This window comes from Schistocerca gregaria, unplaced genomic scaffold (genome assembly GCF_023897955.1).
Source record: "Schistocerca gregaria isolate iqSchGreg1 unplaced genomic scaffold, iqSchGreg1.2 ptg000791l, whole genome shotgun sequence".
Lineage (NCBI taxonomy): Eukaryota > Metazoa > Arthropoda > Insecta > Orthoptera > Acrididae > Schistocerca > Schistocerca gregaria.
In genome coordinates this window covers 59,445-81,313 of record NW_026062159.1, presented here as the reverse complement: position 1 = coordinate 81,313, position 21,869 = coordinate 59,445, and the positions used below count along the sequence as shown (strand labels likewise).

The following is a 21,869-nucleotide window of genomic DNA, read 5'->3' as shown; positions in this document are numbered from 1 at the left end:
TGCGACGGACAACAATAACAAGGTGCGTCTCCCGCGAGTGTCGGAGGCCGCACGAACCAAACGAATGACAGGCGGTGCAACGAGCAGCTGTGTTGTGCGTCTGACCCACGTGGCGGCGCGCCGCACTGCGCGTCGCCTTCGAGGTGGAAGGACGTGCTTTGCGTCAAATGTGCCACCGAAAATGGCGATTGCGTGTATTGGGAGGAGAGGCGAAGCCTTCTTGTGCCGTGCGGCTACAGTATAAGGACGCCAACGGCCATACCATGTTGAATACACCGGTTCTCGTCCGATCACCGAAGTTAAGCAACATCGGGCCCGGTTAGTACTTGGATGGGTGACCGCCTGGGAACACCGGGTGCTGTTGGCTCCCTCTCTTCTTTTAAATTTTATGTCACTACACCTGCCAGCCCTCTTTTCATACAAACTCTCAGGTGCGACGAAGATGCTTCCACAAGCATTTTAAACTACTGTATTAAACGTAAGATGCGAAATTACAGTAATGAACTCAGTTTGTACAAGAATGCGCGGAGGAAGAGTGCTAGGAACTCGTTGAAAATAACGAAACACTGCGAATCGACAGATGTGCTCTTGAAATGCGTCAGAGCCTACTGTTTTGTAGGAGCGCTAAATTCCAAAAACGAACTACATTAAAAAAAACCTGTTCCCGTCCGACCACCGAAGATAAGCAACAACGTTTATATTCGGATCGGCGACCGCCTGGGAACTCTGGCTGTCTTCATTTCTTGCTTTCTTGTCGCTACCCCTGCCAGCCGTTTTTTCATGCTACCTTTCTCATGTGACAAAGATGCTTCCATACTGATTTTAAACTATCGTAAGATACGATATTAAGGAACTCAGTTTGAAAAGAGTGCGCCAAGGAAGACTTGCAAAGAGTCTCTGGAAATAACAAAACAGTATGAAGTGACAGAAATGTTGTGAAATACGTCAGGGCATATTGTTTTGTAGCAGTGCACAACGGCAAATTTGTAAACAAAAATTTACCTTTCGTCGCTACAAGAGATGGATACTTTGTCGAAAAGCCTGTGTCTTGTGTGCATGTTTTCGCACCTTTCCACGGCACGGCGCGGCACAGAGCTGCTCTGGTAGCTCCGAACGGCCGCACACGTCGCCTCGGACACGCCGGTTCGGCCCGCGCCCATCTCGCAGATGTTCCTCGTGCTTGTGCTGTCATATGGACCGCGACCCGAGCGGCAGCGAGCGGCAGTCGAGCAAAGTCGGGACAAGTCGGGACGGAAGGTGACAGCCGATTATGCACCGTGCGAATTACGCAAATATCTAGAAGCGCGACGCGTGTCAGGCAGGTGAGAACGCTTCTCTCGGTCCAGCAGGACACTGCCACACCCCGCGCAGTCCACCCGCCGCCCGGCCGCGCGCAATCCCTGCGACGGACAACAATAACAAGGTGCGTCTCCCGCGAGTGTCGGAGGCCGCACGAACCAAACGAATGACAGGCGGTGCAACGAGCAGCTGTGTTGTGCGTCTGACCCACGTGGCGGCGCGCCGCACTGCGCGTCGCCTTCGAGGTGGAAGGACGTGCTTTGCGTCAAATGTGCCACCGAAAATGGCGATTGCGTGTATTGGGAGGAGAGGCGAAGCCTTCTTGTGCCGTGCGGCTACAGTATAAGGACGCCAACGGCCATACCATGTTGAATACACCGGTTCTCGTCCGATCACCGAAGTTAAGCAACATCGGGCCCGGTTAGTACTTGGATGGGTGACCGCCTGGGAACACCGGGTGCTGTTGGCTCCCTCTCTTCTTTTAAATTTTATGTCACTACACCTGCCAGCCCTCTTTTCATACAAACTCTCAGGTGCGACGAAGATGCTTCCACAAGCATTTTAAACTACTGTATTAAACGTAAGATGCGAAATTACAGTAATGAACTCAGTTTGTACAAGAATGCGCGGAGGAAGAGTGCTAGGAACTCGTTGAAAATAACGAAACACTGCGAATCGACAGATGTGCTCTTGAAATGCGTCAGAGCCTACTGTTTTGTAGGAGCGCTAAATTCCAAAAACGAACTACATTAAAAAAAACCTGTTCCCGTCCGACCACCGAAGATAAGCAACAACGTTTATATTCGGATCGGCGACCGCCTGGGAACTCTGGCTGTCTTCATTTCTTGCTTTCTTGTCGCTACCCCTGCCAGCCGTTTTTTCATGCTACCTTTCTCATGTGACAAAGATGCTTCCATACTGATTTTAAACTATCGTAAGATACGATATTAAGGAACTCAGTTTGAAAAGAGTGCGCCAAGGAAGACTTGCAAAGAGTCTCTGGAAATAACAAAACAGTATGAAGTGACAGAAATGTTGTGAAATACGTCAGGGCATATTGTTTTGTAGCAGTGCACAACGGCAAATTTGTAAACAAAAATTTACCTTTCGTCGCTACAAGAGATGGATACTTTGTCGAAAAGCCTGTGTCTTGTGTGCATGTTTTCGCACCTTTCCACGGCACGGCGCGGCACAGAGCTGCTCTGGTAGCTCCGAACGGCCGCACACGTCGCCTCGGACACGCCGGTTCGGCCCGCGCCCATCTCGCAGATGTTCCTCGTGCTTGTGCTGTCATATGGACCGCGACCCGAGCGGCAGCGAGCGGCAGTCGAGCAAAGTCGGGACAAGTCGGGACGGAAGGTGACAGCCGATTATGCACCGTGCGAATTACGCAAATATCTAGAAGCGCGACGCGTGTCAGGCAGGTGAGAACGCTTCTCTCGGTCCAGCAGGACACTGCCACACCCCGCGCAGTCCACCCGCCGCCCGGCCGCGCGCAATCCCTGCGACGGACAACAATAACAAGGTGCGTCTCCCGCGAGTGTCGGAGGCCGCACGAACCAAACGAATGACAGGCGGTGCAACGAGCAGCTGTGTTGTGCGTCTGACCCACGTGGCGGCGCGCCGCACTGCGCGTCGCCTTCGAGGTGGAAGGACGTGCTTTGCGTCAAATGTGCCACCGAAAATGGCGATTGCGTGTATTGGGAGGAGAGGCGAAGCCTTCTTGTGCCGTGCGGCTACAGTATAAGGACGCCAACGGCCATACCATGTTGAATACACCGGTTCTCGTCCGATCACCGAAGTTAAGCAACATCGGGCCCGGTTAGTACTTGGATGGGTGACCGCCTGGGAACACCGGGTGCTGTTGGCTCCCTCTCTTCTTTTAAATTTTATGTCACTACACCTGCCAGCCCTCTTTTCATACAAACTCTCAGGTGCGACGAAGATGCTTCCACAAGCATTTTAAACTACTGTATTAAACGTAAGATGCGAAATTACAGTAATGAACTCAGTTTGTACAAGAATGCGCGGAGGAAGAGTGCTAGGAACTCGTTGAAAATAACGAAACACTGCGAATCGACAGATGTGCTCTTGAAATGCGTCAGAGCCTACTGTTTTGTAGGAGCGCTAAATTCCAAAAACGAACTACATTAAAAAAAACCTGTTCCCGTCCGACCACCGAAGATAAGCAACAACGTTTATATTCGGATCGGCGACCGCCTGGGAACTCTGGCTGTCTTCATTTCTTGCTTTCTTGTCGCTACCCCTGCCAGCCGTTTTTTCATGCTACCTTTCTCATGTGACAAAGATGCTTCCATACTGATTTTAAACTATCGTAAGATACGATATTAAGGAACTCAGTTTGAAAAGAGTGCGCCAAGGAAGACTTGCAAAGAGTCTCTGGAAATAACAAAACAGTATGAAGTGACAGAAATGTTGTGAAATACGTCAGGGCATATTGTTTTGTAGCAGTGCACAACGGCAAATTTGTAAACAAAAATTTACCTTTCGTCGCTACAAGAGATGGATACTTTGTCGAAAAGCCTGTGTCTTGTGTGCATGTTTTCGCACCTTTCCACGGCACGGCGCGGCACAGAGCTGCTCTGGTAGCTCCGAACGGCCGCACACGTCGCCTCGGACACGTCGGTTCGGCCCGCGCCCATCTCGCAGATGTTCCTCGTGCTTGTGCTGTCATATGGACCGCGACCCGAGCGGCAGCGAGCGGCAGTCGAGCAAAGTCGGGACAAGTCGGGACGGAAGGTGACAGCCGATTATGCACCGTGCGAATTACGCAAATATCTAGAAGCGCGACGCGTGTCAGGCAGGTGAGAACGCTTCTCTCGGTCCAGCAGGACACTGCCACACCCCGCGCAGTCCACCCGCCGCCCGGCCGCGCGCAATCCCTGCGACGGACAACAATAACAAGGTGCGTCTCCCGCGAGTGTCGGAGGCCGCACGAACCAAACGAATGACAGGCGGTGCAACGAGCAGCTGTGTTGTGCGTCTGACCCACGTGGCGGCGCGCCGCACTGCGCGTCGCCTTCGAGGTGGAAGGACGTGCTTTGCGTCAAATGTGCCACCGAAAATGGCGATTGCGTGTATTGGGAGGAGAGGCGAAGCCTTCTTGTGCCGTGCGGCTACAGTATAAGGACGCCAACGGCCATACCATGTTGAATACACCGGTTCTCGTCCGATCACCGAAGTTAAGCAACATCGGGCCCGGTTAGTACTTGGATGGGTGACCGCCTGGGAACACCGGGTGCTGTTGGCTCCCTCTCTTCTTTTAAATTTTATGTCACTACACCTGCCAGCCCTCTTTTCATACAAACTCTCAGGTGCGACGAAGATGCTTCCACAAGCATTTTAAACTACTGTATTAAACGTAAGATGCGAAATTACAGTAATGAACTCAGTTTGTACAAGAATGCGCGGAGGAAGAGTGCTAGGAACTCGTTGAAAATAACGAAACACTGCGAATCGACAGATGTGCTCTTGAAATGCGTCAGAGCCTACTGTTTTGTAGGAGCGCTAAATTCCAAAAACTAACTACATTAAAAAAAACCTGTTCCCGTCCGACCACCGAAGATAAGCAACAACGTTTATATTCGGATCGGCGACCGCCTGGGAACTCTGGCTGTCTTCATTTCTTGCTTTCTTGTCGCTACCCCTGCCAGCCGTTTTTTCATGCTACCTTTCTCATGTGACAAGGATGCTTCCATACTGATTTTAAACTATCGTAAGATACGATATTAAGGAACTCAGTTTGAAAAGAGTGCGCCAAGGAAGACTTGCAAAGAGTCTCTGGAAATAACAAAACAGTATGAAGTGACAGAAATGTTGTGAAATACGTCAGGGCATATTGTTTTGTAGCAGTGCACAACGGCAAATTTGTAAACAAAAATTTACCTTTCGTCGCTACAAGAGATGGATACTTTGTCGAAAAGCCTGTGTCTTGTGTGCATGTTTTCGCACCTTTCCACGGCACGGCGCGGCACAGAGCTGCTCTGGTAGCTCCGAACGGCCGCACACGTCGCCTCGGACACGCCGGTTCGGCCCGCGCCCATCTCGCAGATGTTCCTCGTGCTTGTGCTGTCATATGGACCGCGACCCGAGCGGCAGCGAGCGGCAGTCGAGCAAAGTCGGGACAAGTCGGGACGGAAGGTGACAGCCGATTATGCACCGTGCGAATTACGCAAATATCTAGAAGCGCGACGCGTGTCAGGCAGGTGAGAACGCTTCTCTCGGTCCAGCAGGACACTGCCACACCCCGCGCAGTCCACCCGCCGCCCGGCCGCGCGCAATCCCTGCGACGGACAACAATAACAAGGTGCGTCTCCCGCGAGTGTCGGAGGCCGCACGAACCAAACGAATGACAGGCGGTGCAACGAGCAGCTGTGTTGTGCGTCTGACCCACGTGGCGGCGCGCCGCACTGCGCGTCGCCTTCGAGGTGGAAGGACGTGCTTTGCGTCAAATGTGCCACCGAAAATGGCGATTGCGTGTATTGGGAGGAGAGGCGAAGCCTTCTTGTGCCGTGCGGCTACAGTATAAGGACGCCAACGGCCATACCATGTTGAATACACCGGTTCTCGTCCGATCACCGAAGTTAAGCAACATCGGGCCCGGTTAGTACTTGGATGGGTGACCGCCTGGGAACACCGGGTGCTGTTGGCTCCCTCTCTTCTTTTAAATTTTATGTCACTACACCTGCCAGCCCTCTTTTCATACAAACTCTCAGGTGCGACGAAGATGCTTCCACAAGCATTTTAAACTACTGTATTAAACGTAAGATGCGAAATTACAGTAATGAACTCAGTTTGTACAAGAATGCGCGGAGGAAGAGTGCTAGGAACTCGTTGAAAATAACGAAACACTGCGAATCGACAGATGTGCTCTTGAAATGCGTCAGAGCCTACTGTTTTGTAGGAGCGCTAAATTCCAAAAACGAACTACATTAAAAAAAACCTGTTCCCGTCCGACCACCGAAGATAAGCAACAACGTTTATATTCGGATCGGCGACCGCCTGGGAACTCTGGCTGTCTTCATTTCTTGCTTTCTTGTCGCTACCCCTGCCAGCCGTTTTTTCATGCTACCTTTCTCATGTGACAAAGATGCTTCCATACTGATTTTAAACTATCGTAAGATACGATATTAAGGAACTCAGTTTGAAAAGAGTGCGCCAAGGAAGACTTGCAAAGAGTCTCTGGAAATAACAAAACAGTATGAAGTGACAGAAATGTTGTGAAATACGTCAGGGCATATTGTTTTGTAGCAGTGCACAACGGCAAATTTGTAAACAAAAATTTACCTTTCGTCGCTACAAGAGATGGATACTTTGTCGAAAAGCCTGTGTCTTGTGTGCATGTTTTCGCACCTTTCCACGGCACGGCGCGGCACAGAGCTGCTCTGGTAGCTCCGAACGGCCGCACACGTCGCCTCGGACACGCCGGTTCGGCCCGCGCCCATCTCGCAGATGTTCCTCGTGCTTGTGCTGTCATATGGACCGCGACCCGAGCGGCAGCGAGCGGCAGTCGAGCAAAGTCGGGACAAGTCGGGACGGAAGGTGACAGCCGATTATGCACCGTGCGAATTACGCAAATATCTAGAAGCGCGACGCGTGTCAGGCAGGTGAGAACGCTTCTCTCGGTCCAGCAGGACACTGCCACACCCCGCGCAGTCCACCCGCCGCCCGGCCGCGCGCAATCCCTGCGACGGACAACAATAACAAGGTGCGTCTCCCGCGAGTGTCGGAGGCCGCACGAACCAAACGAATGACAGGCGGTGCAACGAGCAGCTGTGTTGTGCGTCTGACCCACGTGGCGGCGCGCCGCACTGCGCGTCGCCTTCGAGGTGGAAGGACGTGCTTTGCGTCAAATGTGCCACCGAAAATGGCGATTGCGTGTATTGGGAGGAGAGGCGAAGCCTTCTTGTGCCGTGCGGCTACAGTATAAGGACGCCAACGGCCATACCATGTTGAATACACCGGTTCTCGTCCGATCACCGAAGTTAAGCAACATCGGGCCCGGTTAGTACTTGGATGGGTGACCGCCTGGGAACACCGGGTGCTGTTGGCTCCCTCTCTTCTTTTAAATTTTATGTCACTACACCTGCCAGCCCTCTTTTCATACAAACTCTCAGGTGCGACGAAGATGCTTCCACAAGCATTTTAAACTACTGTATTAAACGTAAGATGCGAAATTACAGTAATGAACTCAGTTTGTACAAGAATGCGCGGAGGAAGAGTGCTAGGAACTCGTTGAAAATAACGAAACACTGCGAATCGACAGATGTGCTCTTGAAATGCGTCAGAGCCTACTGTTTTGTAGGAGCGCTAAATTCCAAAAACGAACTACATTAAAAAAAACCTGTTCCCGTCCGACCACCGAAGATAAGCAACAACGTTTATATTCGGATCGGCGACCGCCTGGGAACTCTGGCTGTCTTCATTTCTTGCTTTCTTGTCGCTACCCCTGCCAGCCGTTTTTTCATGCTACCTTTCTCATGTGACAAAGATGCTTCCATACTGATTTTAAACTATCGTAAGATACGATATTAAGGAACTCAGTTTGAAAAGAGTGCGCCAAGGAAGACTTGCAAAGAGTCTCTGGAAATAACAAAACAGTATGAAGTGACAGAAATGTTGTGAAATACGTCAGGGCATATTGTTTTGTAGCAGTGCACAACGGCAAATTTGTAAACAAAAATTTACCTTTCGTCGCTACAAGAGATGGATACTTTGTCGAAAAGCCTGTGTCTTGTGTGCATGTTTTCGCACCTTTCCACGGCACGGCGCGGCACAGAGCTGCTCTGGTAGCTCCGAACGGCCGCACACGTCGCCTCGGACACGCCGGTTCGGCCCGCGCCCATCTCGCAGATGTTCCTCGTGCTTGTGCTGTCATATGGACCGCGACCCGAGCGGCAGCGAGCGGCAGTCGAGCAAAGTCGGGACAAGTCGGGACGGAAGGTGACAGCCGATTATGCACCGTGCGAATTACGCAAATATCTAGAAGCGCGACGCGTGTCAGGCAGGTGAGAACGCTTCTCTCGGTCCAGCAGGACACTGCCACACCCCGCGCAGTCCACCCGCCGCCCGGCCGCGCGCAATCCCTGCGACGGACAACAATAACAAGGTGCGTCTCCCGCGAGTGTCGGAGGCCGCACGAACCAAACGAATGACAGGCGGTGCAACGAGCAGCTGTGTTGTGCGTCTGACCCACGTGGCGGCGCGCCGCACTGCGCGTCGCCTTCGAGGTGGAAGGACGTGCTTTGCGTCAAATGTGCCACCGAAAATGGCGATTGCGTGTATTGGGAGGAGAGGCGAAGCCTTCTTGTGCCGTGCGGCTACAGTATAAGGACGCCAACGGCCATACCATGTTGAATACACCGGTTCTCGTCCGATCACCGAAGTTAAGCAACATCGGGCCCGGTTAGTACTTGGATGGGTGACCGCCTGGGAACACCGGGTGCTGTTGGCTCCCTCTCTTCTTTTAAATTTTATGTCACTACACCTGCCAGCCCTCTTTTCATACAAACTCTCAGGTGCGACGAAGATGCTTCCACAAGCATTTTAAACTACTGTATTAAACGTAAGATGCGAAATTACAGTAATGAACTCAGTTTGTACAAGAATGCGCGGAGGAAGAGTGCTAGGAACTCGTTGAAAATAACGAAACACTGCGAATCGACAGATGTGCTCTTGAAATGCGTCAGAGCCTACTGTTTTGTAGGAGCGCTAAATTCCAAAAACGAACTACATTAAAAAAAACCTGTTCCCGTCCGACCACCGAAGATAAGCAACAACGTTTATATTCGGATCGGCGACCGCCTGGGAACTCTGGCTGTCTTCATTTCTTGCTTTCTTGTCGCTACCCCTGCCAGCCGTTTTTTCATGCTACCTTTCTCATGTGACAAAGATGCTTCCATACTGATTTTAAACTATCGTAAGATACGATATTAAGGAACTCAGTTTGAAAAGAGTGCGCCAAGGAAGACTTGCAAAGAGTCTCTGGAAATAACAAAACAGTATGAAGTGACAGAAATGTTGTGAAATACGTCAGGGCATATTGTTTTGTAGCAGTGCACAACGGCAAATTTGTAAACAAAAATTTACCTTTCGTCGCTACAAGAGATGGATACTTTGTCGAAAAGCCTGTGTCTTGTGTGCATGTTTTCGCACCTTTCCACGGCACGGCGCGGCACAGAGCTGCTCTGGTAGCTCCGAACGGCCGCACACGTCGCCTCGGACACGCCGGTTCGGCCCGCGCCCATCTCGCAGATGTTCCTCGTGCTTGTGCTGTCATATGGACCGCGACCCGAGCGGCAGCGAGCGGCAGTCGAGCAAAGTCGGGACAAGTCGGGACGGAAGGTGACAGCCGATTATGCACCGTGCGAATTACGCAAATATCTAGAAGCGCGACGCGTGTCAGGCAGGTGAGAACGCTTCTCTCGGTCCAGCAGGACACTGCCACACCCCGCGCAGTCCACCCGCCGCCCGGCCGCGCGCAATCCCTGCGACGGACAACAATAACAAGGTGCGTCTCCCGCGAGTGTCGGAGGCCGCACGAACCAAACGAATGACAGGCGGTGCAACGAGCAGCTGTGTTGTGCGTCTGACCCACGTGGCGGCGCGCCGCACTGCGCGTCGCCTTCGAGGTGGAAGGACGTGCTTTGCGTCAAATGTGCCACCGAAAATGGCGATTGCGTGTATTGGGAGGAGAGGCGAAGCCTTCTTGTGCCGTGCGGCTACAGTATAAGGACGCCAACGGCCATACCATGTTGAATACACCGGTTCTCGTCCGATCACCGAAGTTAAGCAACATCGGGCCCGGTTAGTACTTGGATGGGTGACCGCCTGGGAACACCGGGTGCTGTTGGCTCCCTCTCTTCTTTTAAATTTTATGTCACTACACCTGCCAGCCCTCTTTTCATACAAACTCTCAGGTGCGACGAAGATGCTTCCACAAGCATTTTAAACTACTGTATTAAACGTAAGATGCGAAATTACAGTAATGAACTCAGTTTGTACAAGAATGCGCGGAGGAAGAGTGCTAGGAACTCGTTGAAAATAACGAAACACTGCGAATCGACAGATGTGCTCTTGAAATGCGTCAGAGCCTACTGTTTTGTAGGAGCGCTAAATTCCAAAAACGAACTACATTAAAAAAAACCTGTTCCCGTCCGACCACCGAAGATAAGCAACAACGTTTATATTCGGATCGGCGACCGCCTGGGAACTCTGGCTGTCTTCATTTCTTGCTTTCTTGTCGCTACCCCTGCCAGCCGTTTTTTCATGCTACCTTTCTCATGTGACAAAGATGCTTCCATACTGATTTTAAACTATCGTAAGATACGATATTAAGGAACTCAGTTTGAAAAGAGTGCGCCAAGGAAGACTTGCAAAGAGTCTCTGGAAATAACAAAACAGTATGAAGTGACAGAAATGTTGTGAAATACGTCAGGGCATATTGTTTTGTAGCAGTGCACAACGGCAAATTTGTAAACAAAAATTTACCTTTCGTCGCTACAAGAGATGGATACTTTGTCGAAAAGCCTGTGTCTTGTGTGCATGTTTTCGCACCTTTCCACGGCACGGCGCGGCACAGAGCTGCTCTGGTAGCTCCGAACGGCCGCACACGTCGCCTCGGACACGTCGGTTCGGCCCGCGCCCATCTCGCAGATGTTCCTCGTGCTTGTGCTGTCATATGGACCGCGACCCGAGCGGCAGCGAGCGGCAGTCGAGCAAAGTCGGGACAAGTCGGGACGGAAGGTGACAGCCGATTATGCACCGTGCGAATTACGCAAATATCTAGAAGCGCGACGCGTGTCAGGCAGGTGAGAACGCTTCTCTCGGTCCAGCAGGACACTGCCACACCCCGCGCAGTCCACCCGCCGCCCGGCCGCGCGCAATCCCTGCGACGGACAACAATAACAAGGTGCGTCTCCCGCGAGTGTCGGAGGCCGCACGAACCAAACGAATGACAGGCGGTGCAACGAGCAGCTGTGTTGTGCGTCTGACCCACGTGGCGGCGCGCCGCACTGCCCGTCGCCTTCGAGGTGGAAGGACGTGCTTTGCGTCAAATGTGCCACCGAAAATGGCGATTGCGTGTATTGGGAGGAGAGGCGAAGCCTTCTTGTGCCGTGCGGCTACAGTATAAGGACGCCAACGGCCATACCATGTTGAATACACCGGTTCTCGTCCGATCACCGAAGTTAAGCAACATCGGGCCCGGTTAGTACTTGGATGGGTGACCGCCTGGGAACACCGGGTGCTGTTGGCTCCCTCTCTTCTTTTAAATTTTATGTCACTACACCTGCCAGCCCTCTTTTCATACAAACTCTCAGGTGCGACGAAGATGCTTCCACAAGCATTTTAAACTACTGTATTAAACGTAAGATGCGAAATTACAGTAATGAACTCAGTTTGTACAAGAATGCGCGGAGGAAGAGTGCTAGGAACTCGTTGAAAATAACGAAACACTGCGAATCGACAGATGTGCTCTTGAAATGCGTCAGAGCCTACTGTTTTGTAGGAGCGCTAAATTCCAAAAACTAACTACATTAAAAAAAACCTGTTCCCGTCCGACCACCGAAGATAAGCAACAACGTTTATATTCGGATCGGCGACCGCCTGGGAACTCTGGCTGTCTTCATTTCTTGCTTTCTTGTCGCTACCCCTGCCAGCCGTTTTTTCATGCTACCTTTCTCATGTGACAAAGATGCTTCCATACTGATTTTAAACTATCGTAAGATACGATATTAAGGAACTCAGTTTGAAAAGAGTGCGCCAAGGAAGACTTGCAAAGAGTCTCTGGAAATAACAAAACAGTATGAAGTGACAGAAATGTTGTGAAATACGTCAGGGCATATTGTTTTGTAGCAGTGCACAACGGCAAATTTGTAAACAAAAATTTACCTTTCGTCGCTACAAGAGATGGATACTTTGTCGAAAAGCCTGTGTCTTGTGTGCATGTTTTCGCACCTTTCCACGGCACGGCGCGGCACAGAGCTGCTCTGGTAGCTCCGAACGGCCGCACACGTCGCCTCGGACACGCCGGTTCGGCCCGCGCCCATCTCGCAGATGTTCCTCGTGCTTGTGCTGTCATATGGACCGCGACCCGAGCGGCAGCGAGCGGCAGTCGAGCAAAGTCGGGACAAGTCGGGACGGAAGGTGACAGCCGATTATGCACCGTGCGAATTACGCAAATATCTAGAAGCGCGACGCGTGTCAGGCAGGTGAGAACGCTTCTCTCGGTCCAGCAGGACACTGCCACACCCCGCGCAGTCCACCCGCCGCCCGGCCGCGCGCAATCCCTGCGACGGACAACAATAACAAGGTGCGTCTCCCGCGAGTGTCGGAGGCCGCACGAACCAAACGAATGACAGGCGGTGCAACGAGCAGCTGTGTTGTGCGTCTGACCCACGTGGCGGCGCGCCGCACTGCGCGTCGCCTTCGAGGTGGAAGGACGTGCTTTGCGTCAAATGTGCCACCGAAAATGGCGATTGCGTGTATTGGGAGGAGAGGCGAAGCCTTCTTGTGCCGTGCGGCTACAGTATAAGGACGCCAACGGCCATACCATGTTGAATACACCGGTTCTCGTCCGATCACCGAAGTTAAGCAACATCGGGCCCGGTTAGTACTTGGATGGGTGACCGCCTGGGAACACCGGGTGCTGTTGGCTCCCTCTCTTCTTTTAAATTTTATGTCACTACACCTGCCAGCCCTCTTTTCATACAAACTCTCAGGTGCGACGAAGATGCTTCCACAAGCATTTTAAACTACTGTATTAAACGTAAGATGCGAAATTACAGTAATGAACTCAGTTTGTACAAGAATGCGCGGAGGAAGAGTGCTAGGAACTCGTTGAAAATAACGAAACACTGCGAATCGACAGATGTGCTCTTGAAATGCGTCAGAGCCTACTGTTTTGTAGGAGCGCTAAATTCCAAAAACGAACTACATTAAAAAAAACCTGTTCCCGTCCGACCACCGAAGATAAGCAACAACGTTTATATTCGGATCGGCGACCGCCTGGGAACTCTGGCTGTCTTCATTTCTTGCTTTCTTGTCGCTACCCCTGCCAGCCGTTTTTTCATGCTACCTTTCTCATGTGACAAAGATGCTTCCATACTGATTTTAAACTATCGTAAGATACGATATTAAGGAACTCAGTTTGAAAAGAGTGCGCCAAGGAAGACTTGCAAAGAGTCTCTGGAAATAACAAAACAGTATGAAGTGACAGAAATGTTGTGAAATACGTCAGGGCATATTGTTTTGTAGCAGTGCACAACGGCAAATTTGTAAACAAAAATTTACCTTTCGTCGCTACAAGAGATGGATACTTTGTCGAAAAGCCTGTGTCTTGTGTGCATGTTTTCGCACCTTTCCACGGCACGGCGCGGCACAGAGCTGCTCTGGTAGCTCCGAACGGCCGCACACGTCGCCTCGGACACGCCGGTTCGGCCCGCGCCCATCTCGCAGATGTTCCTCGTGCTTGTGCTGTCATATGGACCGCGACCCGAGCGGCAGCGAGCGGCAGTCGAGCAAAGTCGGGACAAGTCGGGACGGAAGGTGACAGCCGATTATGCACCGTGCGAATTACGCAAATATCTAGAAGCGCGACGCGTGTCAGGCAGGTGAGAACGCTTCTCTCGGTCCAGCAGGACACTGCCACACCCCGCGCAGTCCACCCGCCGCCCGGCCGCGCGCAATCCCTGCGACGGACAACAATAACAAGGTGCGTCTCCCGCGAGTGTCGGAGGCCGCACGAACCAAACGAATGACAGGCGGTGCAACGAGCAGCTGTGTTGTGCGTCTGACCCACGTGGCGGCGCGCCGCACTGCGCGTCGCCTTCGAGGTGGAAGGACGTGCTTTGCGTCAAATGTGCCACCGAAAATGGCGATTGCGTGTATTGGGAGGAGAGGCGAAGCCTTCTTGTGCCGTGCGGCTACAGTATAAGGACGCCAACGGCCATACCATGTTGAATACACCGGTTCTCGTCCGATCACCGAAGTTAAGCAACATCGGGCCCGGTTAGTACTTGGATGGGTGACCGCCTGGGAACACCGGGTGCTGTTGGCTCCCTCTCTTCTTTTAAATTTTATGTCACTACACCTGCCAGCCCTCTTTTCATACAAACTCTCAGGTGCGACGAAGATGCTTCCACAAGCATTTTAAACTACTGTATTAAACGTAAGATGCGAAATTACAGTAATGAACTCAGTTTGTACAAGAATGCGCGGAGGAAGAGTGCTAGGAACTCGTTGAAAATAACGAAACACTGCGAATCGACAGATGTGCTCTTGAAATGCGTCAGAGCCTACTGTTTTGTAGGAGCGCTAAATTCCAAAAACGAACTACATTAAAAAAAACCTGTTCCCGTCCGACCACCGAAGATAAGCAACAACGTTTATATTCGGATCGGCGACCGCCTGGGAACTCTGGCTGTCTTCATTTCTTGCTTTCTTGTCGCTACCCCTGCCAGCCGTTTTTTCATGCTACCTTTCTCATGTGACAAAGATGCTTCCATACTGATTTTAAACTATCGTAAGATACGATATTAAGGAACTCAGTTTGAAAAGAGTGCGCCAAGGAAGACTTGCAAAGAGTCTCTGGAAATAACAAAACAGTATGAAGTGACAGAAATGTTGTGAAATACGTCAGGGCATATTGTTTTGTAGCAGTGCACAACGGCAAATTTGTAAACAAAAATTTACCTTTCGTCGCTACAAGAGATGGATACTTTGTCGAAAAGCCTGTGTCTTGTGTGCATGTTTTCGCACCTTTCCACGGCACGGCGCGGCACAGAGCTGCTCTGGTAGCTCCGAACGGCCGCACACGTCGCCTCGGACACGCCGGTTCGGCCCGCGCCCATCTCGCAGATGTTCCTCGTGCTTGTGCTGTCATATGGACCGCGACCCGAGCGGCAGCGAGCGGCAGTCGAGCAAAGTCGGGACAAGTCGGGACGGAAGGTGACAGCCGATTATGCACCGTGCGAATTACGCAAATATCTAGAAGCGCGACGCGTGTCAGGCAGGTGAGAACGCTTCTCTCGGTCCAGCAGGACACTGCCACACCCCGCGCAGTCCACCCGCCGCCCGGCCGCGCGCAATCCCTGCGACGGACAACAATAACAAGGTGCGTCTCCCGCGAGTGTCGGAGGCCGCACGAACCAAACGAATGACAGGCGGTGCAACGAGCAGCTGTGTTGTGCGTCTGACCCACGTGGCGGCGCGCCGCACTGCGCGTCGCCTTCGAGGTGGAAGGACGTGCTTTGCGTCAAATGTGCCACCGAAAATGGCGATTGCGTGTATTGGGAGGAGAGGCGAAGCCTTCTTGTGCCGTGCGGCTACAGTATAAGGACGCCAACGGCCATACCATGTTGAATACACCGGTTCTCGTCCGATCACCGAAGTTAAGCAACATCGGGCCCGGTTAGTACTTGGATGGGTGACCGCCTGAGAACACCGGGTGCTGTTGGCTCCCTCTCTTCTTTTAAATTTTATGTCACTACACCTGCCAGCCCTCTTTTCATACAAACTCTCAGGTGCGACGAAGATGCTTCCACAAGCATTTTAAACTACTGTATTAAACGTAAGATGCGAAATTACAGTAATGAACTCAGTTTGTACAAGAATGCGCGGAGGAAGAGTGCTAGGAACTCGTTGAAAATAACGAAACACTGCGAATCGACAGATGTGCTCTTGAAATGCGTCAGAGCCTACTGTTTTGTAGGAGCGCTAAATTCCAAAAACGAACTACATTAAAAAAAACCTGTTCCCGTCCGACCACCGAAGATAAGCAACAACGTTTATATTCGGATCGGCGACCGCCTGGGAACTCTGGCTGTCTTCATTTCTTGCTTTCTTGTCGCTACCCCTGCCAGCCGTTTTTTCATGCTACCTTTCTCATGTGACAAAGATGCTTCCATACTGATTTTAAACTATCGTAAGATACGATATTAAGGAACTCAGTTTGAAAAGAGTGCGCCAAGGAAGACTTGCAAAGAGTCTCTGGAAATAACAAAACAGTATGAAGTGACAGAAATGTTGTGAAATACGTCAGGGCATATTGTTTTGTAGCAGTGCACAACGGCAAATTTGTAAACAAAAATTTACCTTTCGTCGCTACAAGAGATGGATACTTTGTCGAAAAGCCTGTGTCTTGTGTGCATGTTTTCGCACCTTTCCACGGCACGGCGCGGCACAGAGCTGCTCTGGTAGCTCCGAACGGCCGCACACGTCGCCTCGGACACGCCGGTTCGGCCCGCGCCCATCTCGCAGATGTTCCTCGTGCTTGTGCTGTCATATGGACCGCGACCCGAGCGGCAGCGAGCGGCAGTCGAGCAAAGTCGGGACAAGTCGGGACGGAAGGTGACAGCCGATTATGCACCGTGCGAATTACGCAAATATCTAGAAGCGCGACGCGTGTCAGGCAGGTGAGAACGCTTCTCTCGGTCCAGCAGGACACTGCCACACCCCGCGCAGTCCACCCGCCGCCCGGCCGCGCGCAATCCCTGCGACGGACAACAATAACAAGGTGCGTCTCCCGCGAGTGTCGGAGGCCGCACGAACCAAACGAATGACAGGCGGTGCAACGAGCAGCTGTGTTGTGCGTCTGACCCACGTGGCGGCGCGCCGCACTGCGCGTCGCCTTCGAGGTGGAAGGACGTGCTTTGCGTCAAATGTGCCACCGAAAATGGCGATTGCGTGTATTGGGAGGAGAGGCGAAGCCTTCTTGTGCCGTGCGGCTACAGTATAAGGACGCCAACGGCCATACCATGTTGAATACACCGGTTCTCGTCCGATCACCGAAGTTAAGCAACATCGGGCCCGGTTAGTACTTGGATGGGTGACCGCCTGGGAACACCGGGTGCTGTTGGCTCCCTCTCTTCTTTTAAATTTTATGTCACTACACCTGCCAGCCCTCTTTTCATACAAACTCTCAGGTGCGACGAAGATGCTTCCACAAGCATTTTAAACTACTGTATTAAACGTAAGATGCGAAATTACAGTAATGAACTCAGTTTGTACAAGAATGCGCGGAGGAAGAGTGCTAGGAACTCGTTGAAAATAACGAAACACTGCGAATCGACAGATGTGCTCTTGAAATGCGTCAGAGCCTACTGTTTTGTAGGAGCGCTAAATTCCAAAAACGAACTACATTAAAAAAAACCTGTTCCCGTCCGACCACCGAAGATAAGCAACAACGTTTATATTCGGATCGGCGACCGCCTGGGAACTCTGGCTGTCTTCATTTCTTGCTTTCTTGTCGCTACCCCTGCCAGCCGTTTTTTCATGCTACCTTTCTCATGTGACAAAGATGCTTCCATACTGATTTTAAACTATCGTAAGATACGATATTAAGGAACTCAGTTTGAAAAGAGTGCGCCAAGGAAGACTTGCAAAGAGTCTCTGGAAATAACAAAACAGTATGAAGTGACAGAAATGTTGTGAAATACGTCAGGGCATATTGTTTTGTAGCAGTGCACAACGGCAAATTTGTAAACAAAAATTTACCTTTCGTCGCTACAAGAGATGGATACTTTGTCGAAAAGCCTGTGTCTTGTGTGCATGTTTTCGCACCTTTCCACGGCACGGCGCGGCACAGAGCTGCTCTGGTAGCTCCGAACGGCCGCACACGTCGCCTCGGACACGCCGGTTCGGCCCGCGCCCATCTCGCAGATGTTCCTCGTGCTTGTGCTGTCATATGGACCGCGACCCGAGCGGCAGCGAGCGGCAGTCGAGCAAAGTCGGGACAAGTCGGGACGGAAGGTGACAGCCGATTATGCACCGTGCGAATTACGCAAATATCTAGAAGCGCGACGCGTGTCAGGCAGGTGAGAACGCTTCTCTCGGTCCAGCAGGACACTGCCACACCCCGCGCAGTCCACCCGCCGCCCGGCCGCGCGCAATCCCTGCGACGGACAACAATAACAAGGTGCGTCTCCCGCGAGTGTCGGAGGCCGCACGAACCAAACGAATGACAGGCGGTGCAACGAGCAGCTGTGTTGTGCGTCTGACCCACGTGGCGGCGCGCCGCACTGCGCGTCGCCTTCGAGGTGGAAGGACGTGCTTTGCGTCAAATGTGCCACCGAAAATGGCGATTGCGTGTATTGGGAGGAGAGGCGAAGCCTTCTTGTGCCGTGCGGCTACAGTATAAGGACGCCAACGGCCATACCATGTTGAATACACCGGTTCTCGTCCGATCACCGAAGTTAAGCAACATCGGGCCCGGTTAGTACTTGGATGGGTGACCGCCTGGGAACACCGGGTGCTGTTGGCTCCCTCTCTTCTTTTAAATTTTATGTCACTACACCTGCCAGCCCTCTTTTCATACAAACTCTCAGGTGCGACGAAGATGCTTCCACAAGCATTTTAAACTACTGTATTAAACGTAAGATGCGAAATTACAGTAATGAACTCAGTTTGTACAAGAATGCGCGGAGGAAGAGTGCTAGGAACTCGTTGAAAATAACGAAACACTGCGAATCGACAGATGTGCTCTTGAAATGCGTCAGAGCCTACTGTTTTGTAGGAGCGCTAAATTCCAAAAACGAACTACATTAAAAAAAACCTGTTCCCGTCCGACCACCGAAGATAAGCAACAACGTTTATATTCGGATCGGCGACCGCCTGGGAACTCTGGCTGTCTTCATTTCTTGCTTTCTTGTCGCTACCCCTGCCAGCCGTTTTTTCATGCTACCTTTCTCATGTGACAAAGATGCTTCCATACTGATTTTAAACTATCGTAAGATACGATATTAAGGAACTCAGTTTGAAAAGAGTGCGCCAAGGAAGACTTGCAAAGAGTCTCTGGAAATAACAAAACAGTATGAAGTGACAGAAATGTTGTGAAATACGTCAGGGCATATTGTTTTGTAGCAGTGCACAACGGCAAATTTGTAAACAAAAATTTACCTTTCGTCGCTACAAGAGATGGATACTTTGTCGAAAAGCCTGTGTCTTGTGTGCATGTTTTCGCACCTTTCCACGGCACGGCGCGGCACAGAGCTGCTCTGGTAGCTCCGAACGGCCGCACACGTCGCCTCGGACACGCCGGTTCGGCCCGCGCCCATCTCGCAGATGTTCCTCGTGCTTGTGCTGTCATATGGACCGCGACCCGAGCGGCAGCGAGCGGCAGTCGAGCAAAGTCGGGACAAGTCGGGACGGAAGGTGACAGCCGATTATGCACCGTGCGAATTACGCAAATATCTAGAAGCGCGACGCGTGTCAGGCAGGTGAGAACGCTTCTCTCGGTCCAGCAGGACACTGCCACACCCCGCGCAGTCCACCCGCCGCCCGGCCGCGCGCAATCCCTGCGACGGACAACAATAACAAGGTGCGTCTCCCGCGAGTGTCGGAGGCCGCACGAACCAAACGAATGACAGGCGGTGCAACGAGCAGCTGTGTTGTGCGTCTGACCCACGTGGCGGCGCGCCGCACTGCGCGTCGCCTTCGAGGTGGAAGGACGTGCTTTGCGTCAAATGTGCCACCGAAAATGGCGATTGCGTGTATTGGGAGGAGAGGCGAAGCCTTCTTGTGCCGTGCGGCTACAGTATAAGGACGCCAACGGCCATACCATGTTGAATACACCGGTTCTCGTCCGATCACCGAAGTTAAGCAACATCGGGCCCGGTTAGTACTTGGATGGGTGACCGCCTGGGAACACCGGGTGCTGTTGGCTCCCTCTCTTCTTTTAAATTTTATGTCACTACACCTGCCAGCCCTCTTTTCATACAAACTCTCAGGTGCGACGAAGATGCTTCCACAAGCATTTTAAACTACTGTATTAAACGTAAGATGCGAAATTACAGTAATGAACTCAGTTTGTACAAGAATGCGCGGAGGAAGAGTGCTAGGAACTCGTTGAAAATAACGAAACACTGCGAATCGACAGATGTGCTCTTGAAATGCGTCAGAGCCTACTGTTTTGTAGGAGCGCTAAATTCCAAAAACTAACTACATTAAAAAAAACCTGTTCCCGTCCGACCACCGAAGATAAGCAACAACGTTTATATTCGGATCGGCGACCGCCTGGGAACTCTGGCTGTCTTCATTTCTTGCTTTCTTGTCGCTACCCCTGCCAGCCGTTTTTTCATGCTACCTTTCTCATGTGACAAAGATGCTTCCATACTGATTTTAAACTATCGTAAGATACGATATTAAGGAACTCAGTTTGAAAAGAGTGCGCCAAGGAAGACTTGCAAAGAGTCTCTGGAAATAACAAAACAGTATGAAGTGACAGAAATGTTGTGAAATACGTCAGGGCATATTGTTTTGTAGCAGTGCACAACGGCAAATTTGTAAACAAAAATTTACCTTTCGTCGCTACAAGAGATGGATACTTTGTCGAAAAGCCTGTGTCTTGTGTGCATGTTTTCGCACCTTTCCACGGCACGGCGCGGCACAGAGCTGCTCTGGTAGCTCCGAACGGCCGCACACGTCGCCTCGGACACGCCGGTTCGGCCCGCGCCCATCTCGCAGATGTTCCTCGTGCTTGTGCTGTCATATGGACCGCGACCCGAGCGGCAGCGAGCGGCAGTCGAGCAAAGTCGGGACATGTCGGGACGGAAGGTGACAGCCGATTATGCACCGTGCGAATTACGCAAATATCTAGAAGCGCGACGCGTGTCAGGCAGGTGAGAACGCTTCTCTCGGTCCAGCAGGACACTGCCACACCCCGCGCAGTCCACCCGCCGCCCGGCCGCGCGCAATCCCTGCGACGGACAACAATAACAAGGTGCGTCTCCCGCGAGTGTCGGAGGCCGCACGAACCAAACGAATGACAGGCGGTGCAACGAGCAGCTGTGTTGTGCGTCTGACCCACGTGGCGGCGCGCCGCACTGCGCGTCGCCTTCGAGGTGGAAGGACGTGCTTTGCGTCAAATGTGCCACCGAAAATGGCGATTGCGTGTATTGGGAGGAGAGGCGAAGCCTTCTTGTGCCGTGCGGCTACAGTATAAGGACGCCAACGGCCATACCATGTTGAATACACCGGTTCTCGTCCGATCACCGAAGTTAAGCAACATCGGGCCCGGTTAGTACTTGGATGGGTGACCGCCTGGGAACACCGGGTGCTGTTGGCTCCCTCTCTTCTTTTAAATTTTATGTCACTACACCTGCCAGCCCTCTTTTCATACAAACTCTCAGGTGCGACGAAGATGCTTCCACAAGCATTTTAAACTACTGTATTAAACGTAAGATGCGAAATTACAGTAATGAACTCAGTTTGTACAAGAATGCGCGGAGGAAGAGTGCTAGGAACTCGTTGAAAATAACGAAACACTGCGAATCGACAGATGTGCTCTTGAAATGCGTCAGAGCCTACTGTTTTGTAGGAGCGCTAAATTCCAAAAACGAACTACATTAAAAAAAACCTGTTCCCGTCCGACCACCGAAGATAAGCAACAACGTTTATATTCGGATCGGCGACCGCCTGGGAACTCTGGCTGTCTTCATTTCTTGCTTTCTTGTCGCTACCCCTGCCAGCCGTTTTTTCATGCTACCTTTCTCATGTGACAAAGATGCTTCCATACTGATTTTAAACTATCGTAAGATACGATATTAAGGAAC

General features: G+C 51.7%; 16 non-coding genes across 16 annotated transcripts; all 16 read left to right on the top strand.

Annotated features, from left to right (window-relative positions):
* The first annotated feature begins 248 nt into the window (after positions 1-248).
* Positions 249-367, top strand: LOC126322013 (5S ribosomal RNA). Its single transcript, XR_007558723.1, has one exon. It is a non-coding gene; the product is annotated as a 5S ribosomal RNA (ribosomal RNA).
* Positions 368-1,649: 1,282 nt separating this feature from the next.
* On the top strand, positions 1,650-1,768 carry LOC126322128 (5S ribosomal RNA). Its single transcript, XR_007558833.1, has one exon. It is a non-coding gene; the product is annotated as a 5S ribosomal RNA (ribosomal RNA).
* A 1,282-nt stretch (positions 1,769-3,050) lies between these two features.
* Positions 3,051-3,169, top strand: LOC126322127 (5S ribosomal RNA). The gene has a single exon (XR_007558832.1). It is a non-coding gene; the product is annotated as a 5S ribosomal RNA (ribosomal RNA).
* A 1,282-nt stretch (positions 3,170-4,451) lies between these two features.
* On the top strand, positions 4,452-4,570 carry LOC126322125 (5S ribosomal RNA). The gene has a single exon (XR_007558831.1). It is a non-coding gene; the product is annotated as a 5S ribosomal RNA (ribosomal RNA).
* A 1,282-nt stretch (positions 4,571-5,852) lies between these two features.
* Positions 5,853-5,971, top strand: LOC126322124 (5S ribosomal RNA). The gene has a single exon (XR_007558830.1). It is a non-coding gene; the product is annotated as a 5S ribosomal RNA (ribosomal RNA).
* A 1,282-nt stretch (positions 5,972-7,253) lies between these two features.
* Positions 7,254-7,372, top strand: LOC126322123 (5S ribosomal RNA). The gene has a single exon (XR_007558829.1). It is a non-coding gene; the product is annotated as a 5S ribosomal RNA (ribosomal RNA).
* A 1,282-nt stretch (positions 7,373-8,654) lies between these two features.
* Positions 8,655-8,773, top strand: LOC126322121 (5S ribosomal RNA). The gene has a single exon (XR_007558827.1). It is a non-coding gene; the product is annotated as a 5S ribosomal RNA (ribosomal RNA).
* Positions 8,774-10,055: 1,282 nt separating this feature from the next.
* Positions 10,056-10,174, top strand: LOC126322120 (5S ribosomal RNA). The gene has a single exon (XR_007558826.1). It is a non-coding gene; the product is annotated as a 5S ribosomal RNA (ribosomal RNA).
* A 1,282-nt stretch (positions 10,175-11,456) lies between these two features.
* LOC126322119 (5S ribosomal RNA) lies at positions 11,457-11,575 on the top strand. The gene has a single exon (XR_007558825.1). It is a non-coding gene; the product is annotated as a 5S ribosomal RNA (ribosomal RNA).
* A 1,282-nt stretch (positions 11,576-12,857) lies between these two features.
* Positions 12,858-12,976, top strand: LOC126322118 (5S ribosomal RNA). The gene has a single exon (XR_007558824.1). It is a non-coding gene; the product is annotated as a 5S ribosomal RNA (ribosomal RNA).
* Positions 12,977-14,258: 1,282 nt separating this feature from the next.
* Positions 14,259-14,377, top strand: LOC126322117 (5S ribosomal RNA). Its single transcript, XR_007558823.1, has one exon. It is a non-coding gene; the product is annotated as a 5S ribosomal RNA (ribosomal RNA).
* A 1,282-nt stretch (positions 14,378-15,659) lies between these two features.
* LOC126322061 (5S ribosomal RNA) lies at positions 15,660-15,778 on the top strand. Its single transcript, XR_007558772.1, has one exon. It is a non-coding gene; the product is annotated as a 5S ribosomal RNA (ribosomal RNA).
* A 1,282-nt stretch (positions 15,779-17,060) lies between these two features.
* LOC126322116 (5S ribosomal RNA) lies at positions 17,061-17,179 on the top strand. Its single transcript, XR_007558822.1, has one exon. It is a non-coding gene; the product is annotated as a 5S ribosomal RNA (ribosomal RNA).
* A 1,282-nt stretch (positions 17,180-18,461) lies between these two features.
* Positions 18,462-18,580, top strand: LOC126322115 (5S ribosomal RNA). Its single transcript, XR_007558821.1, has one exon. It is a non-coding gene; the product is annotated as a 5S ribosomal RNA (ribosomal RNA).
* A 1,282-nt stretch (positions 18,581-19,862) lies between these two features.
* LOC126322114 (5S ribosomal RNA) lies at positions 19,863-19,981 on the top strand. The gene has a single exon (XR_007558820.1). It is a non-coding gene; the product is annotated as a 5S ribosomal RNA (ribosomal RNA).
* A 1,282-nt stretch (positions 19,982-21,263) lies between these two features.
* LOC126322113 (5S ribosomal RNA) lies at positions 21,264-21,382 on the top strand. The gene has a single exon (XR_007558819.1). It is a non-coding gene; the product is annotated as a 5S ribosomal RNA (ribosomal RNA).
* The last annotated feature ends 487 nt before the right edge of the window (positions 21,383-21,869 follow it).